The sequence below is a fragment of the Meles meles genome, chromosome 3, assembly GCF_922984935.1.
Source record: "Meles meles chromosome 3, mMelMel3.1 paternal haplotype, whole genome shotgun sequence".
NCBI lineage: Eukaryota > Metazoa > Chordata > Mammalia > Carnivora > Mustelidae > Meles > Meles meles.
In genome coordinates, this window is record NC_060068.1 from 43922321 (window position 1) to 43942265 (window position 19945).

The following is a 19945-nucleotide window of genomic DNA, read 5'->3' on the forward strand; positions in this document are numbered from 1 at the left end:
ATGCTATAAGACCTATCCAGAAACAAAGTATGCCTCATACATAGAGGGGAAGAAAAGCAAACCGTCCCCAAAGAATTCTAGACTTTGGATTTACTCAATGAAAACATTAAATAAGCCATTTTGAGAATATGTGCAAAGAACTGATGGAAACAACATTTAAAGAACTAAAAGAAAGTCTGAGAATAATGCCTCACCATATAGAGAATATCAATAATGAAACAAATTATAAAGAAGAAACAAAAAGAAATTTAGGAATTGAAAAGTACCATAAATGATAGAGAAAATTCAACATAAGTGATCAACAGCAGATTGAAGCAGGCAGAAGAAAGATTTGGTGAAACTAAAGATAGGTCAATTGAGATTAACCAATTTTAGGAGCGGGGTGGGGAGGGAATGAACAACCAACAGATCCTCAAAGACTCATGGGATACCTTCAAGTGTACCAGCATCAACAGTGAGAGTCTCATATGACCTGCCTTTTCACTAGTAGCTGTAGACCCTTAAAGAAAACGTTCCAACAGAAACTTGATCGTGAATATTCATAGTAGCATTATTCATAATATCCAAAAAGAAGCCAAATATCCATGCATTGGTGAATGAATAAGCAATAATGGTATATACATACAATGGAATATTATTTAGCCATAAAAATGGAGTATTGCTATGTATTATGACATGAATAAACTTTGAAAGCATTAGGTTAAGAAAGAAGCCAAACACAAAATAACGATTCGACTTACATAAAATACCCAAAATATGTGAATCCATAGAGATCAATTAGTAAGTTAGTGATTGCTAAGGCCTAGGAGAGGGAGGAATAATGAGTGCCTGCTAATCGGTATGGATGGCATTTTTTTTTTTTTGATTGATGAATGTGTTCTGGAATTGGATGATGGTGTTGTGGCAAAACTTTGTGAATATACAAAAATCCACTGAATTTTGTACTTTGAAAGGGTGAATATTATGGAATGTGAATTATGTCTCAATTTTTAGAGTAATAATAATAAGTGACCTGGGTTAGTGCATTTTCCCTGCCTTATTTCCATGTAGTACTTAATTTAAAATGCACTTTAATACTCATATCTGATGTGTTTTAAAGGATTTTTCTTCCATCCCTGGTAATTTTATTTATATTTTTTCTTTACGTGTGTGAAACATGTACATTGTTCCATGAGTCAGAGCTGCTCAAAATGGTATACTTTGAGAGGTGGCAACTCCTGCTTCAAAATTGTTTCTTTTCATTTTAACCTGTAGATAATCCATCTCATTAGTCCCTGATATATGCTTTCTTTCTTTCTGTTTGAATAGGTAAATAAATGTATATATATTATTTCCTGCTCTTAATGCAAAAATTAATATTCCTGGTCATTTTATAAACTTTATTTATTTTGTGGCACCTGTGTGGCTCGGTTGAGTGTCTGACTCTCGCTTTCAGCTCAGGTCATGACCTCGGGGTCATGGGATTGGAGACCAGCTTCAGGCTCCACACTGAGCATGGAGCCTGCTTAATACTCTCTTTCCCTTTCCCTCAGCACCCCATCCCCACTGTGTACTCACTCCCTCTGTCTCTCAAAACAAAACAAAACTTTTTTTTTCCCCATTTAAAAATATATCCTGGAATCACTGCACATATGTCCATAAGGATTTTCCTTACTTAAAACAAAAAACAGGGCGCCTGGGTTGCTCAGTGGGTTAAAGCCTCTGCCTTCGGCTCAGGTCATGATCTCAGGGTCCTGGGATCGAGCCCCACATCGGGCTCTGCTCAGCAGGGAGCCTGCTTCCCTCTCTCTCTACCTGCCTCTCTGCCTACTTGTGATCTCTGTCAAATAAGTAAATAAAATCTTTAAATTAAAACACACACACACACACACACAAACTTTCTAATACCTCATTAGGTAGACCTCTCAATTTATTCAGCAGCTCATCTGTGTCTGGATATACAAGTTGTTTTCCATAGCTTGTAGTTTCAAAAAAATATAGCAAAGAAAATGTGTTTTCATATTATTGGAGTTAGGTCTTTGGGGTAAGTTGCTAGAGTAGAAATGTTAAGTCAGAAAGTAAGTGCATGTATAGTTTTGTTTACTGCCAAATTTTCCACCATGAAGGTTCATCTTAACACCAGCAGTACAAGAGAGAGTCCTGTGATTCCCACAGCCTCTCCAATAGAGTAAGGTATTCTACATTTTAAATTCTGTCCATTGGATAGGCGAGAAATATTACCTTGGGGTAGTTTTACAATTTACAATGCATTTTTCTAATTACAGGTAGAGTACTCATTAAAAATATTTATGTCTTTTTTTATATCTATTTTTGTGAATTTTTTCATGTCTTGCCCATTTTTCTGTCAGTGAGTTGCTTTGTTTTTGACTTTTTCCCATAATGTTAAGATTTATTTATATATTACATATAGTAGACCTTTACTTGTTGTGTGTATTACAAATATTTTTTATCGATTTGTCAGCTGTCTTTTGATTCTATTTATGTTATTCACTTTTTTAATCATGTTGTTTTTCTGTCACCTATTGTATATAGTTAGATGCTTTTTTTTTTTAGTTTCCTTTTATTTCATTTTTGCATATGAGTTTGAAATCATAGTTAGAAAAATCTTTCCCTACTATTGTTTGCTTTCTGCTTGATCTAACATCAGTGTTGCTCTCCCTGCTTTTTTAGTGCTCCCATTTGCCTGGAATACATTTGACCATCCCTTTCTTTTTAGCCCTTCTGAATCAGTCTCTTTTAGATGTTTCTTGAATAGAATATATGGTTATGTCTTTATGAGCCAAGCTGAAAATCTTTCTATTTAATAGGCAAATTCAACCCTTATGCATTTGTTGATAAGTGAATATGTTTGCTTTCAATTCTGTCACTATCTTATGCTGTAATTATTGTATTTATTATGTTTTATATTTCTCTTCAAACTGTATTTGTATGCTGTCTCTTTTAAAAAATTATATTTGTTGTATGGGAAGATTAATATTTCTGTTCTAGTGGTTATACCATGTTTAATGCCTATTGTCCCTAATTGTTTTAATCACAATCAATATTGTCCATTTTTAATGACATCTTCTTTCACCTAACTTACATTTTTTAACAGATTTATTCATCTGTTAGAGCATGTGTGCAAAAGTGGGGTGAGGGGCAGAGGGAGAGAAAGTTCAAGCAGACTCCCCACTGATCCTGGAGCCCAACATGGGATTCAGTCCCACAACGCATGAGATCATGATCTGAGCTGAAATCAAGAGTTGGCTCAACCAACTGAGCCGCCCAGGTGCCCCTCACCTAAATTATATTTAATGAGTTCATTCTACTTCTCTCATTTCATTGAGTTTATTCTCCTCCCATATTTAGTTGCATTGCTTTTACTTCATTGGAACTTCTGTCAAGGTGATAGAAGAAAAGAGATGGGATGTGACAAGACTTTGTCACCTTGCAAATGCCAAAAAAAAAAAAGTAAAAAGGATGGGAAAATCATTGCTTCTATTTCCAAATGATAAGAGATCATGCACAAAGGTCCATTAAGACTTCTGACTCCAGCACAGATCTGAATAAAACTGTGGTATTTCCTCCTAAACATGATAGCTTTAAGATGGGGCAAAGGATGGAAAAAGTAAGTCAACCTTGAGAATATAGAATACAGAGCATGTTCTCTTTGCTGCATCTTAGTTTTCATCTCAGATTTTTTTTGAAGAAGTATATAAGAGCTGAATTGCTGAAGCTTTCACAGTCATTTTTGGTTTGGATGAGGTTTATTCTCTGGTAGAGTCCTCAAAGAAAGGACTCATGGGAAGAATTCTTTGAGTTCTTGATGTTCAAAATCTTTTGTGGTAGATGGATCCCGTAATTCTGCTGTTCTTCTTTGTGACAGCTAACCTCTTACTGCATCTTTGGTGAATCTTGTTTGGAAGACTTTCTTGCCCCACCCCAAGTTAGGAGATCTAGCTCATAGTCTGGGCACAGGATAGCTTCCTTACCCTCCCCAGGGATCCAATTTTTGTTTTGTTTTTTTCTATTTACCCTTCCCCAAACCACAATGAGTTTTCACCTGTGCTCTCTTGACAGTGTTTGGTGACCTACAGTGATAGACTTTTACTACCTGTGTTTATCAAGTTGATAGAAGAAAAAAGAGATGGGATGTGACAAGAATTTGTTACCTTGCAAGTAAAAAAAAAAAAAAGCAAAAAGGATGAGAAAATCATTGCTTCTAGTTCCAAATGAGAAGAGATTGTGCACAGAGGTCCATTAAGTCTTCTGTCTCCCGTACAGATCTGAATAGTATCGTGGTATTTCCTCCTAAACATGATAGCTTTAAGACAGGAGACAAAGTTTGGAAAAAGTCAACCTTGAGAATTATATTTAGGAAAGAACTTTGGGCGATGCTACTAGCATATGTAGCTGAATAGATACCTCTCTCTCAAAAATAGAGTTCACTTATTTATAATGCCAAAAAAAACCCCACAAAAACCAAAAAGGCAGGCCTCTTCTTCAACAGCTTTTGGATGCTCTGTCATTAGAAGTATTTGTGGGCTCCCAAACTTGCTCAGGGAGGAATGGGTTGCAAAACTTTAGAGGTTTCTGAGGAGGGTCAGTCCCCATCGTTTATTTCAAATGTGCTTATAGACCAAAAAAACCTGCTAAAGAGTAGATTAGAGCTATGAAGAACATTGAATAAGTAGTTCGTTCCAGATAGCAAAGTTGAAATCAAGGATATATTCTTACTGCCAGGTTGAAAGGACCTCAAAATTCCTGCCAGAAGTTTATCATAACTGCAATAGACCAGTGCCTTCTGCATTCCTCTGATGTACCCTTTCTCAGATGCAGTTTTTAAAACAAATTTATCCTTACTTGACTGTCATATGTTGGGCCAGGTGGCAGGAGGGAGATTTCTGTAACTGGTGTTGTTTGTGCAAATATCACTGAATATCAAGGAGCTGTATCCATATATGAACCATGTCATCATTCAGAGATCTTGGACTTGAAGCTGGTTGCAATAACTGGATGGAATTTGGGGTTGTCTCACTTGGGGAGCGAGGAAGCATGCTCTAGTTGCGGTAGGATACTCGGTAACCAGAAAGACATACTGTATTAGAGACACTAACCAAGTGCTCACTTCATCTATTTCTTCTTTCCCTCAGGTACCTAGCTAACTTATATTTCCCAGCCTTTTACAATTAGGCAAATGCTGACTAATGCTACCTACATTAGGTAAAATGACTACATGATGTTCACCTCCGCACAAAATGTTCCAGGCAATTCTCCACATTTCTTCCCTTGTTTTCCAGCAGGATGTTGGCAACCTGGACTCCCTTGCAAGATAGCTTTTGAAGACGAAGTTTCTGCCAGCTAGGGTCTTTGCATGATTGCATGAAGCAGATCCCCTCAACCCGATCCTGCCACCTGTTGGGCTTTCCATGAGCAACAAGTAAGTAACTTAAAAGTTTTAGGGTGGTTATCCATTACTGAGCTGGGATTATTTTAATACATATATGATAAGTGGTGATGATCTAACCATCCTTTTTTTTCTGGTATGTATATGGTGCTAATGCTGCTTTTGAGTCATTGGGTCATCCCTTCTCTACTGTCACTGTACAATCACAGGAATGTTCCTAGGCTCTCTTCTCCTCTGTTTCTTTGATCTAGTATTACATGCTAAATTATTACAGCTGATGATAAATATGCTAAATATTATAGCTGAATGGATAAAAAAGATGTGGTATATACACAGTAGAATGTTACTGAGCCACGAAAAAAAGAATGAAACCCTGCCAGTGGTTACTAGAGGGGAGGCAGGTGGGGGGATGAGAGAAATAGGTGAGGGGTGTTAAGGAGGGCTTTTGCCATGACGAGCACTAGGTGTTGTATGTAAATGATGGATCACTAAATTCTAATCATGAAACTAATATTACACTGCATGTTAACCAACTGAAATTTAAATAAACCCTAAAAAATAAAAAAATAAATAATTTATTATAGCTTTATATTTTCCTTAGATACCCCCTAGCCTGGTTTACTCATAAGTTGTTGTTTTTTTTTTTTTTTCTCAACATTTTCTTGGCTATGCTTTGGTCTTTTCCTTATAGACATTTTAAAATTAGCTAGTAAATTTTAGTAAATTTAGCTAGTAAATTTTCAAAAATTATGTTGCAGTATCCATTTTGATTACTCTGAGAAATTATCTGTGACCTGGGAAGTCCTTGTTTCTCCCACAGAGTTGCATAGAACGATAGGTCCGCTTCCATGAATAGGCCTAAGCTTTAGAATAATTATAGAAGAAATGATATGTACATGAACACGTTCAGTAGCCTAAGTATGACGTCATCATGGAGAAACTAAGTAGCCTTAAGTGAGACTCTGGAATGTTGTTTGTACTTTGAACATGTGTTTCTCTTCAAGGGAAAACTTGTTTTGAAAGAAAGTCATTCTCCATGTTGTTTTCAGGATTAAATTAAAAGGATGTTTTTTAGTAAAGACAGCCAAAACTTAGAGGGTGAGTGAAGGAAGGAGGGTTATTTGTGTTTATTTTAAAACTAAGCATGGTATAAAAAATTCAGTGTTTGCCTCACTTTGCCTATTATGGACAAAAGTTCGTAGTCCTCACATATACCAACAATGACCAATTTGTTTTATGTCTGAAATAGGTGTGGACTCGTTCTGCATTTTCTTTTTTTTAGTCATTGGCACTGCTTCTGGTCAAGGAGAGGTTTTTTAGGCTCCTATCAAATTTTTAGAGATTTTGTAAACACTACAATTGCACTATCAATGCATAGAATTTACTTTCTTTAGTGCTTGAATTAATGTTCTTCACATTGATATCTGCACTGTTCCTTCCCTCAGTTTCCCAGGTCTCTGCTCAAATGTCATTCTGTCAGGGAGAGCTTCTTTGACCTCCCTTCAAAAACATCAAATGGTTATTCCTCCCTCCTTGCTTGATTTTTCTTCTTTGACATTCACCACCTGACATACATACCTATTTATGTAGCTGTCAGCCTCCCCATCTAGAGTATAAGCTTTGTGAGTGCAAAGACTCCGTTTCCTTCTCTACCATCTCCCAAACTTGTATATAGTAGGTGTCCAGGTAAATATTTGCCTTTCGAATACATATGCTGTAAATATTTGAATAAATGTTAGCTTGAATAAATAGTCATGAATCTATACAGGTTTCCTTGGTTTATTAATGACTCCTATAATTGAGTAGCTGCAGCTCCTAGTTAGGGATCTATCAGAGTAATCCGAGTAAGAGAGAGCACAGCTCGGACTTGGGCAGTAGCAGGGGAGAATAAGAATGGGAGAGAAGATAATGTCTGATTATAGAGGAGAAGGTATGAATTAATTTTCAACAAAAAGTATGAGAATAATTGAAGGAAGAGACTGACATGAGTCCTGAGCAGCATTCGGAGCCCATTCAAAGTTCACTGCCACTAATTTAAAGTGAGAGCAGTCAGCACAGTTTTAATTCTCTTTTCTGGGACCTGTTTTTTGGTCATATTTATTTGGGACTCTTAGTATTTTTGTTACTGATTTGTGGGGGCTCTTCATATGTTAGAGGAATAAGCCCTTTGCCTATCATGATTTGCAAAAATTTTCGTTTTATCATTTGTCTTTTGACTTTGTTTAATTTTTTTCTAAACATAATATTTGATTTTATTCATGTTAGAAATGATGTACTTTGCACCTTCTAACTGGTTATGGTGCATATATGTGAAGACTGTGAACTTCTGTATATCATCAGTTTCCTCAGCCACAGGTTATCAAACTCTCATTGTTTTTATTTTTTTAAAGATTTTATTTATTTATGTGACAGAGAAAGTGGGCAAATGGTAGCACAAGAAGGGGAGGGGCAGAGGGGGAAGGAGAAGCAGGCTCTAGGCTGAGCAGAGGTCCCAGGACCCTGAGATTATGACCTGAACCGAAGGCAGATGCTTAACCAACTGAGCCAGCCAGATGCCCCTTATAACTCCATTTCTCTTACCTAATTAGAATGGCTACTACCTCTAGGATAACACAAAATAACAGCACTGAAAGTAGACCTCCCGTCAGTTCCCGACATTAATAGTAATATTTCTGGTGCTTCATCTTAAGTATGAAGTTGACTTGTAGATAGATACATTTTATGATATTAAGATCTATTCCTCTTATTTGGGTATTTTTATAAATCAAGAATGGATGTGAATTTTATCAAATACCTTTTAAACATTTATGAAAATGGTCTGTGTGATTTCTCTCTTGTTTTTTGAAGACTTAGTCGAGAATAACTCGGAAAAAAATATTTCAAGCTGGTGCATTTTGACAACTTTGTCTGTTTTTTCTATGTTAACTTGTTTAGATTTTCACCTGAACTCAATTTATATGTATATAAATTAAGAATATAATTATTTTATAAATGAATAATAAATATAGAAATATAAAATATAGATACACTGAAAGTAACTATTTCATTCATGACATATTTTATTTGCAGAGCAAAACAATATAATCTCTTGGTTTTTAAAATTATCTCTGCAAGTTTGGGGTACTTCACTATCAACCTTCAAAAGTAGAACAGCCAAGCTTTGCGCAGTGGCAGTATCGTAGCCAATGAGGTTTATCCAAGGCGCGATTATTGCTAATTGAAAAGTAGAACAGCCACTTATTTTACCTGTGAAATGGGTTTATTTGGGAGTGACAGAAGAAGTGCACATCCAGACACACAAGCTATGGCACACCATAGGCAAGTCCAGAGATCAAAGGAAAGGGACATTACTTTATAGAGAAAAGGAGAAAATTGAGAGGGGCTGATTTGTACTCAAGTCCGTTGGAAAGAAGTGAGAATTCAGTGTGGTGATGGCTTTTCACTTACTGAATTGCTGTCTGAAATTGTTGCTAGTGGAGGAGAAATCCTTCCTCCTGGGGAGCATAAAGTAGGCTTCTTCCTGTGGGGAAAGATAAGGTAGGTCTCTACTGTTGAAGGTTGGAGTTTATGATTGAGGAGGAGTGGTAGGGCATGAGAGCTCCCCCTCCTGTCCTCCAACTGTATCTTAAATGAGGATTCTTTTATTCAGTTTCGCAAGTCTTTTGTCTTATTTTGCATGTCTGTGTTTTACACTTTTTTTCTAGATTAGATAGTTAATAGTGTGCCTAAGTAAGACACACAGTTTTTTCTTTGTGTTCTCTTTCAACCATATCCCATGGATTCTGATACATTGTGATTTCTATGCTACTGATTTTCGCTCTTTTTTCAGGTGCATTTCACAGTTTTTCCCCTCTCATTTCCTTCTCAGCTATTTTAGAATTTCTTTTGGCCGTTATCCTTTAAATTTTAAACTGATTGTTCCTTAAAATCTAAATTAATTTGAGTAAGCCTACCTGCCAACACATAGGCTTCATGACTCTTAGTTCATTTTTCTTTCTTGTGTGCATTTGTATCAAATATTTTAGTTCTTTTAATTTTATCTCCAAATTAGACAATATTATTGTTGGTTTTTATAGTGTTTATGTTGATCTCCTCACATGCTTACCAATTTCTTTGTTCATCAACTTTTCTTTGTCTCTGACCTCATTTCTCCTATTATTAGCCTATTTTCTTAAGTACATATTTTTAAATATTGAAGACCTTTTAGGTGGTGTGCTTTCTTAGTTTTTAATCTATCAGAATAATGTCTTTATTTTAATCTCATTCTACAATGATAGTCTAGTAGGGTAACTAATCTTGCTAATTATTTTCTTTCATTACTGTGAAAATATATCATTGTTCTCTGACTTCGTTTCTTTTGAAAAGACAATTGTCAGTTACATTGTCATTCTTTTTAGGCAATTTTTGTGTGTCGGTGATTTTTTATAATATGAAATGTTTCTATTTTTTAATAGAAGCTATATTTATCCTTGTAATTGTATATACTATACTTGATACTCTTGCTTTAGAGCAAGTGTCTGCAAACATTTTCTGCAGCAGAAGAGACAGCAAATATTCTAGGTTTTCCAGCTTAGCTCTGGCAGCTGCTAGAGTTCAGTGTAGTAGCATAAAATCAGTCATAGATAATATGTAAATAAATGGCTGTATTTCATTAATCTTTATCTGCCGAAAGGCCTGATTTAGCCAGTGATTCTTATATGTCAGCCCCTGCTTAGGTAGTCTGTTTGGAAAAATGATTAAATTAATCTATTTCATCTTCCTTTCAGTATCCTTTCCTCAACTGTTAAATATGAGTTTAGGGTTTATCTTTATATTAATAAATCTAAGAATAGGCATATGGATGTATTTATCAACTTTAAATTACGTATTTTGACCCAAGCTATAAAAATATAAAGTAGCAAACTTGCCTTTTCTTTTCCATCCCTTCTCAATGTTACTTAATTGTGCCACTTTAGCCTTAAGAAGGTTTAGAACAATTACATTCTGTTCTGTCACCCTAATCTTTGTCGGTCAGGTGACATGTTGAAGGTCACACGGCAAGGAAGTGGTTGAAGCTGGGATGCTCCGTGAACTCACTGACAATGAACTTAGATGGCCATGTTGTCGACAACTGTGTCAAGCTGCTATGTTTTTTCTGAAGCTTTATAATAAACCTAAGTTTATGCTAGCCATCATCTTTAAAAAGAGCAATGGAGAGAAAAGGTTTCCTCCCTGGTTCTAAACAGACACATCTTGGTGGGCCAGATGGAGCCAGAATGGGCCCTGGCTGGGTCTGCCCTCCCAGTCCCATGAGGCTTCAGGGTCAACAGTGTGCTGAGCCACCTGTCAGACCCCCGGTCCCCTGACTGCCAGAGGCCTTGGCTGTGGCCGCTAGCTCAGCCTCCAGGAGAATGGAACCCTCTGGGTTCTATGTGGTTCCTGCCTTGGTTTTAAATGGCTCTTTCTGTGCTGGTGTTTGTAAAATGTGGGCACTGACTCCGTCTCGATGCAGATCCTGTTGGGATTCCTCAGTGCCCACCGGTGGGCCCTTGTGCCTCCATCTGCCTGCTCTGTGTCTTAGCGGGCATTCACTGAGTGCCTGCTGTGAGTTCAGTCACCAACAAGAGGCAGAGAGTGAGAGCAAGAATAAGATACAGGAGTCCCACTCCAGGGCCCTCCTGGGACTCACGATGGCCCTGAGCTCCTGACTCACTTCTTTCCTATTGTGGTGTAGCAGACGTATAACTGACACTGTTAAGCATGTTTCAGGGTCAGTTCGGTGGCAATAAGGACATTCACTCTTCTGGACCTGCCACCTCCATCCATTGCCACAACTTTGTCATCACCCCAAACTGAACTCTACTTACCTAACCCTAACCCTCCATTTCCCCTCCCCAGCCCTGGCACCCACTAGGTCCTTCTACCTCTATGAATCAGTGCTCTCTATCCCCTACAAGTGAGGTCCTTCAGTATCAGTCCTTTGGGGACTGGCTTATCTCATGTAGCATAATGGTCTCAAGGTCTGTCCCCAGGAGCCTGGAGCTGACCCACTTTCCCCCCAAAGGAGTGGCTCAGCCCTTTCCTGTCTACGCTGAGCCTCCTCAATCCCTTCTGCCCCTCTCATCTTCCTTCTAGCCTGAAGATGATCCCAACCAATCTGCAGCTTTGAAGAGCTGCAGAAAGTGAGGGTACCACTGAGGGCATGTCTTAGAAAGCTTTCCATTCTCAGTGTTTGAATCAAAGCCCTGAGATCTTTAAAATGCCAGCCGTGTTACAGTATGGGCCAGAAAATCACGTGTCTCTGTGCACCCGACACCACCTGAACGATTGGTCCTTTCTTGTCACTTGAGCTGAATACAAAGGATGGGGAATAGGAGCTTGAGGGGAGGTCCTGAGTCAGGCTTTGTGTTTGGGGGGACAAAGGCCATCCAGACAAGCTGGTGCCGAACCTGGGGTCTGTGTGGAGACCCCAGCTGCAGACACTGCTGTCTCCTGATGCCCTCTCAGTGCACCCCAGTGCACCTGCTGCTGGGAGAGTCTCTGCCCCTCCTCTCTGCAGAGGGCTCTCTCCTGCTCCGGGGGTGCCTCCCCCCCACCAGTCACAGCCGGCCTGCAGCTTGGGAGGGTAGATACCCCAATGACCTCCAGCCCTGGGGACAGAGCCAATGCAGGTGGGGTGTGGTCCTCCAGTTGGCATGAGCGCCAGGCCCCCATGGTGCTCCCTCTCCTATGGGCTCACCGTGCTACAGCCTCCCTCAGGCTCCCTAGGCCCTAGTTGTCCTCTGCTTGGGGACCATTCTTTGCCCAGGCTCCACACGCTGGGATTGGGAGCGGGTCATCTGGACCTTCTGGACTCGTGCTGCCATGCCCATGACATGGGCATAGGCTGGCCTCACAGATTCGTCAGAGGAGACCCAGAGCAAGAAGATGCAGGCCACTACATGGGAAATGCCAAGTGACTCCAGAGGGAGCACACATGCCTTGCACAGAGCACTGGGCTCAAGGGACCCAGCACAGGATCTCGACACCAGGCCACAGGGCATGGGGAGTCCTGGTGGGGGAGGCTCTGGTGGGGGGTAGGAGTCCATGGAAGTGTCCCAGAAGAGGCAGGAGACAAGGAAGGCAACAGGACTGAGCTTCCCCAGGAAGTCGATGGAAGAGTCAGAGGACCACAGAGACCTTTGGGTAAACTCAGAGGTCATGGAGATGTTGGTTGAAATGCTGTCATTTGGTCAGAAAAGTTGTGTCACAAACCCTCCAGTCAACATTGAATGATTTGCTCTTTGTTGCTTCTAGGAATCAGTGCGTATGGGCCTTTAGAACTCACATTGCATGAAGTCTAGGATATATTTACTTTTCATCATTTTTCAGGTCTAGATTTTTCTTGAGGAAATGCTAAGCATGTGTCTTTCCATTCTTTTCTTTGTGAAATGGGCCTCTGTTTTCAGGAGAAGATTCCTGGTTCCCATCACCACTGCAAGCCCTGAGGATTACCCCCTGTCACCTCCCACAGTGGATGTGACCACATGGGTTGAGGGGCTGCTCACTGGTGAAGCCCCAGTGCTCAGTACAGAGCAGGGACCCCAGATCCTCCGCTGAATGAGGGAGGGCATGAGGGAGGATGGGAGTGAGAGAGAGAGAGAGGGAGGAAGGGAGAGAGGGAGGAGGAAAGGGAGGATGGGAGGGAGGGAGGATGGGAGGGAGCGGGGATGATGAGAGAGAGGGAAGGAGGAGGATGAGAGGGGAGGGAGAGAGGCAGAGAGGGAGGCTAGGAGGGAGGGGGATGGAGTCAGGGAGGGAAGGGAGAGGTAGAAGGGAAGGAGAGACGGGGGAATGAATGATGGAGTGAATAAATGAGGTAGGGAGGGAGGGAGTGAAACCGCAGAAGCTGGTCTATACATTAGGAGCCATTATTTTGGGTGAGATCTGAGGGAATCACAGCTCAGGCCCTGGATGGTGGCTCGGGGCACGTCCATCTGTTCTCCCAGTGCTGACCTTCCTTCTCCTTGGCCCTCTGTCATTCTGGATCCTCTCCGCCTCCTCCTCAAACAATTCTGAATGTTCCCAGGAACAGGATGGCAGGAGTGGGGTCTCAGGAGGGGCTACCCTGATCCTGTGCCCCAGACAACACTGAGATAGTAGCTACAGGACATTCTGTCATGAGGACTGGGACCGAGGATCCCATCCATCTCCTTGGGCATTAACATCGTTCCATTCCCTGCTGTCTCCACCACTGCTATGCCAAATACTACTGAAAATACATCTGTGAAAAACCGAGCCAGTGTTTTGGGGGGTAAGTCCCAGGCCTAGCACTGCTAGGTGATAGGTGCGCCTGTGGCCTGGGGTGGGTGCTGCTCATTGTTCTCCCAGACAGGAGAACCGTCACCCTTCTCTCCAGGGGACCAATGCAGGTCCCTGCATCCTCACGTTCTCCCCAGGGCTGTTGGTCCCCAGACCAGATACCTGCTGGTCTGAGGGTGACCAGCACTGCCTCCCCAGGGTTTCCTTTGCCTGAGTGCTTCCCTGGAGCTCCTGCATCTCCTGACACATACTGCCTGTGTGCCTATCCCCCTCCCTTGAACTTGCACATGTTTGGTCTCTGTCCCTGTGGGACCCAGTGACTTGGAACATGGATTGGAGCAGAACCATGGGAAACCTTTCTCTGGTCTTGGTTGTGAGCAATGCTTTTGCCCTCTGTGGTGTGTCTTCCAACTTTCTGCATTTCCCTGCTTTCTGTCTGGGCCACAGGAGGAAACAGCCATGTCCTGTCTGGGTTCAGACCATGGTGTCCCAGCAGGAACAGAGGTCTTGGCCCTGAATTGTGCCCATAATTCCTACAGGGGTCCCTATGATTACATCTTATCTGTAATCCATTGGGCATTTCAACATCAAATAAGGGAAATTCTATGTGAAACAGAGAAAAAAAAGAGTGCCCTATGAAAATAGGTGGGCAGACACAAAGGTACCTATTGAGTGATTCCACTGTGTGGGTGGAACCTCCAGAACACGTGAAGGAACAGAAAGAGAAAGCAGCTTAGGGGTTGCAAGGGGCCAGGCTGGGGGAGCAATGGCCAAGGAGGGCTTGGGCTCAGGGTCTCCTTTGGGGAAGGAGATATCCTGCAGCGATGTTCTGTGGTGTGATGGGACAGTGTTGGGAATGTACTTCATGCTCATGACGTGTTCAAGTGAAAACAAGTAATTTTATTTAAAATAAAAAATAGCATACAGGACAGGGAAAGCTACTATAACGTGACTGTGTACCAGAGAGAAAGAACATAGGGGAAGGGGATGAAACATTCTGGTGGGACATCGGGGTCAGGGGATAGAACTGAGGGTAATTGTACAGGGAGCTCTCCCCACAGAATTTTTGGCTCTGGATGTGGCTCTGGGAACCCCACAGGAGCAGGTGTAGGGGCAGGGGTTGGGATGGGGCAGGGACAGGGTCAGCAGTAGTGGCCAGTGAAGGATCCAGAGCAGGAACTGGGTCAGAGACAGGAACAGGAGCACAAGCAAGGGCAGGGAAAGGAGCAGGAGCAAGGGATAAGGGCTGGGGCTGGGGCAGGAACAGGGGCATAGGCTGGGCAGGGGAAGGGGCAGTGATCCTGGCAGGGGCAGGGGAAGGGACAGGGGCAGTTGAAGGGGAAGAAGCAGGGGCAGGGTCTGGGTATGGGGCAGGAACAGAGGCTCAGACAGGGGAAGGGGAGGCTGTCCTGGCAGGGGCAGAGGAAGGGGCAGGAACAGGGGTAGGACCTGGGGCTACCTGGCAGGGAAAAGAGAAGGGACAGGGGCAGGGGAAGGGGCAGGAGTAGGAGCTGGGGCAAGTGCAGTGGTGATGGCCGGTGCAGGGTCAAGAGCAGGAGCTGGGTCTGGGGCAGGAACAGGGCACAGTGAGGGGCCGGGGAAAGAGTAGGACCAAGGGAGGATCTGGGGCAGGGACAAGAACAGGAGCAGGGCAGGGGCAGGGGAGGTGGGAGCTCTGGCAAGGGAAGGGGGAGCGGCAAGAGCAGGGGTGGGGGCAGGAGCAGGAGCCAGCTCTTCCTGGACAGCATCAGCATCTCCGTGGGCAGGTGCCCGGTCACCTGTCTGCTCCTGGTCTCCTGCTGAAGTCTCTCCAGTCACCATCTCCCCCTCCAGAGTTGCTGAACTTGAGAATGGGTCTAGCTCCTCAGCTGGAGTAGCTGTGAGAGGAAAAGAGCTCACCCATGTGCCTGCCTCTCCCTGTGGCTTTGCAGAGACAGAGCACAGCCCAGGGCCTTCCAGAAAAGCCGCAGCTAGGAAGGAACCCTCACTGGGAAGTCTCCCCGACTGCAGTCCACCCCCTGGGTGCTCTGAGCCAAGTCATTGCTCCTGGCCCCACACCAGCCTGTGGGGGCTTCTCCCTGTGGGGCCCAGCACTAACCCATCCCCACACACCCACAGGCACCCAATCCCAGCCTTCTCACCCTCGGACTTGGCCTCCGTGGGCTCCGTGTCCAGGACCGCAGTCCAGTGTACTACAGGGGGCAGTGGTCTGGGGGGTGTGGGAGGCCTTCCCAGGACTGGGGACTCCTGTGTCAGGGAGGAGTGTGTCTTCCAGCCTCCTTCCTATTTCATCTGTGGCCTGCAAAGACAGAGACGGGTAGTGTGCAAGAGGCATCAGAGCCCTGCCAGGCCATACCCACCGTCCTCCTGTCCAGTCCCCCTGCTTCTCCCAGATTACACACAGACCTGTGCGTGCACAGCCCTGCACCTGGGTCAGTGACCCATCCCTGCAGGGTCTCAGGATAAACCCTGGGCAGAAGGGTGCAGCCCCCACACCCCATCCCACCTAGGCAGCCTTAACCTGGAGTGTGAACATTACCTGCCCACCAGGCATTTAACCCCTCATCAGCCTGCTCCTGCTCAGGGCATCTCCACCTACATGAGCTCTCCTCACACACACACACACACACACACACACACACACACACACACACACACGGGGTGGAGACCTGGGGCTACACAGGCCAATCAGAAGTTGTGGGGCTGGCTGACTCTGAGCCTCCCAGTGTCACCTTTTGATTCTTCTTGCCAAATGGCCAGAGGCGTTGGGGAGCCCTGACATGACCTCCCAAGCGAGGGGAAGTGTTTGCTGGTAATGCTCTCCTCTGCCTGCATCCTCTGGACTTGGGTATGCAACACAAGAACATCTTGCTTGTTTGAGGATCTCCAAAGAAATGAGCTGGGCAGGGGGTTGTCTATGGAATGTGGGTGCCTGGATACGTGGGTTCCAAATTCTGTTGGGCTCTGTTGTCAGGGAAGTGAGGTCACCACTGCCTGGGGGCTCCTTACCTGACTTCCTCTGCACACTAGAGCTCCCTGAGAGCCCCCCTCCCCAGCTGCTTAGTGCTCACTCTCCACCCCATGCCCTGTTTATACAGTGACACACACACAGCCTAAACACAGCCCCTGGGAGGCCTGGGTGCAGCTGTTGTCCCCGCTGTGAGGGCGCAGAGCTGGGTTCAGACCAGGCTTCTGCTCTTGCCCAGGACTGTGACCCCAGACACACCCTGTGGTTCTCAGGCCCTCCCCAGTCTCCCCATCTGCACATTGGGGGTGTTCTGGCTTCTACTTCTAGGGATGCCATCAGGGGTAGGACCTCTACATACGTTCCATACCCGCTATCACAGGAGGCTGGTGCACACGCTTGGCAATGCAAGGGTGAGCCAGGGGCTGGGTAGGGCATGGAACAGAGCCCAGACAAGTAAAAGGAGCCAAATAATTTATAAATGTGCATCTGAAAATGCCAATCCTGCAAACCAAATTCTCTGTATTTTTTTAAAGTTGTTCAGCATGACCATGGTTTATTAAATTTTAGGAACTGAATTTGATTAAAAACATCACTGTAGTGAGACCAATAAAACTTTTTTCATCCCAGTAAAAAACTCAAAGACTCAATATATCCATTTCTAAGCAAAGCACTTAAAAATCTAGGAATAGCAGGATAATTCCTCATCATGAAAACGGGCATCTTAGTCTAATAGCCAACATTGTATTTAGTGAAGAAATACTAAAAGTTAGAAACATAACAAGGGTGGCTGTTATTACATCATTAGTACATTTTTACTTAAAAGTGTACTAAAAGTTGAAGCCATTACAGTTTAAAAAAAAAACTAATAGGTGTAGCTAACTGGAAAGAAAGGAATAAAGTTAACATTGGTTTTACCACTGCCTCATCTGTAGGGAAATTTCCCATGGACTTTATTCAGTTTGATTGTGGTCATACCAAGAGTTTTGTTTAGTTTGCTCTTTTAAGCCACCATATTCATCTAAAGGATCCAAGTTCCCTTATCCCTTTCTTCAGGAGAACCCACAGGTGTCCAGGAGTAGGGAGTGATAGGTTCTTCATAGGTGAAAAATCAGAAAAACTTTTCACTCTGGTCCCAAAACCTCTGAAAGTTTACGTCCTTCTTCCTTCTGACCATTTCCTTTTCCATCTTGGCTTCCCACTCCACTCTGTCTCTCCTCTTTCCAGTTCCAGTTTTATTTGTTCTTTTGAGGTCAGAGAAAACAGCCCTCCAAAGTATGCCTATAAGAACTCACCTGAAAAACAACCAGAGGGTTTTGAAGGGTCGGGGGTGGGAGGTTGGGGGAACAGGTGGTGGGTAACAGGGAGGGCACGTATTGCATGGAGCACTGGGTGTTGTGCAAAAACAATGAATACTGTTACACTGAAAAAATAAATAAATTTAAATACTGAAAAAAAAAAAAAAAAACTCACCTGATACCCTAGGGCTACGGTTTGCTTGAGTCTTGGTTCCCGAGTGAATATGAACTAGGAGTAGAGAAACGACCTCATGAGTGTAAGTGGGAAAGACGAGCGGATGAGAAATACCCTGAATACCACAAAATAAACAGAGACATGGTTCGGCCACATTTACAGATAGAATTCTGTACACAGCCCATAGGGTACTTTGACAAGCACTCCATGAATATTAGCTATTAATTCTTGAAAAACTCACCTGGCTGCCAAGTAATCATTTCTAAACATAAGTAATCTTTTAGCGACTTTGCTTATAATTAAAATTTTATGGTGGAAGTATATAGAGAGGTAAAACTCCTGTGTGTCCAAAGGGCAAATAATTTACACATTGGGGGGCAAGAGGTCTAAGGGGAATAGTGAATTGTCTAGTTTGACTAGAAGGGAAATGCACAAAAATGGTAGGGTACAGAACTGATGAAGTGTGGGGGGAGGGGCCAGATAAAGGCAGGCCTTGAATATAGTTAGGGTTCTTGAGATTTAGTTTACACTCAGCATACAGGAAATTGGGAAACCGGTTTTAAAATCGAAAAGTCTGAGGAAGAAGAAAGCTATGTACTTGTGTAGAGACTTAAAGTATGTAATATATCCACCTTGCCAAGTGTCCTTCGCTTTCTTGTGTTTCCAGTAACCTCTTTGAAAATGTTCTAGGTCAAAGTTTTCCCATGATATTTCAAATCAACAGATCATTTGTGTGAGGTTAAAATTCCACTTGACAATTGTGGAGGAAAAATACACACACACGATGAAAACAGCTCCAAAAACAACGTTTTGGCTTTTCTTGTGAAAGAGCGTAGCACTTTAAATGTCTTTGATAAGGTTCCAGAATTATCTCAGATTACTCAAAGGAGGGGACGAGAAAGGTTAGTTATCAAGTTTCGTGAAGTACATTAATGAAAGAAACAAGTAGTTGACTTCAAATGAAAAATCATATATGTCATTATGGAATACCCTCAGTTCTTCAAAAAAAAAAAAATCAGTGATTCTAAGCATTTGAAAGTAGATCTGGCAGGGATCATTAATGGCTGCTGAAATGAGTAGCTAAAAATGTGCTGGGGAATTTTACAGCAGGTGGATCAGATTGACAGAACCGAACCCATGCTCGAAGTTAACTTCACAAAAAGACAGACAGCAGGAGGCACCCTGGGCTTCCTCATATAATGCAGATATGAAGGAGGTACCACCTCCTAACAAGTTTTCGTGGTCTCCCAAAGCAAACCTAACCTGCATCTGGAGGTCAAGCCTCCAGATCTTGAGTTTTTATAGGAAATACAAGAAACAGAGAAGTTGGTTAAGTGACACCACTAGGATACAGACTCCAAAATCTAGAATGTGGGAAATTCTGAGACAATAAGTATTCTATAAAAATCCCTAGTTTTTCATACACATTCATAACAAGACAAAGGAAAAATGATGAAAGGGAAATAAATATTTTCTAAAGAGATGGAAGACGGGGGTGTCTGGGTGGCTCAGTGAGTTAAGCCTTTGCCTTCAGCTCAGGTCACGATCTCAGGGTCCTGGGATCGAGCCCCACATTGGGCTCTCTGCTCAGCGGGGAGCCTGCTTCCCCCTCTCTCTGCCTACTTGTGATCTCTGTCAAATAAATAAGTAAAATCTTTTTAAAAAGAGAGATGGAAAACATATAATAACCAAATTCAATGTGACGTCCTTGTTTGATCCTGTTTAAATGCACCAACTAAAAAAAAAAAGTTAGGAGGCAGTTTCTGAAGTTTGAATACTAACTAGATTTTTGCTGATATTAAAAAACTATTACCTTAGTGATTACCTCTGTGGGTATTATT

At 42.8% G+C, this 19945-nt stretch overlaps 1 protein-coding gene and 1 pseudogene across 1 annotated transcript in view; both read left to right on the forward strand.

Moving 5' to 3' along the window:
* The window catches only part of SRFBP1 (serum response factor binding protein 1), a 79138-nt gene extending 73719 nt beyond the window's left edge, over positions 1 to 5419 (forward strand). The window contains exon 9 of the transcript XR_006817721.1: positions 5280 to 5419. The gene's annotated coding sequence lies outside the window, so the exon portion shown is untranslated. The remainder of the gene's footprint in view (positions 1 to 5279) is intronic.
* A 3123-nt stretch (positions 5420 to 8542) lies between these two features.
* Positions 8543 to 8668, forward strand: LOC123939429 (annotated as a pseudogene).
* The last annotated feature ends 11277 nt before the right edge of the window (positions 8669 to 19945 follow it).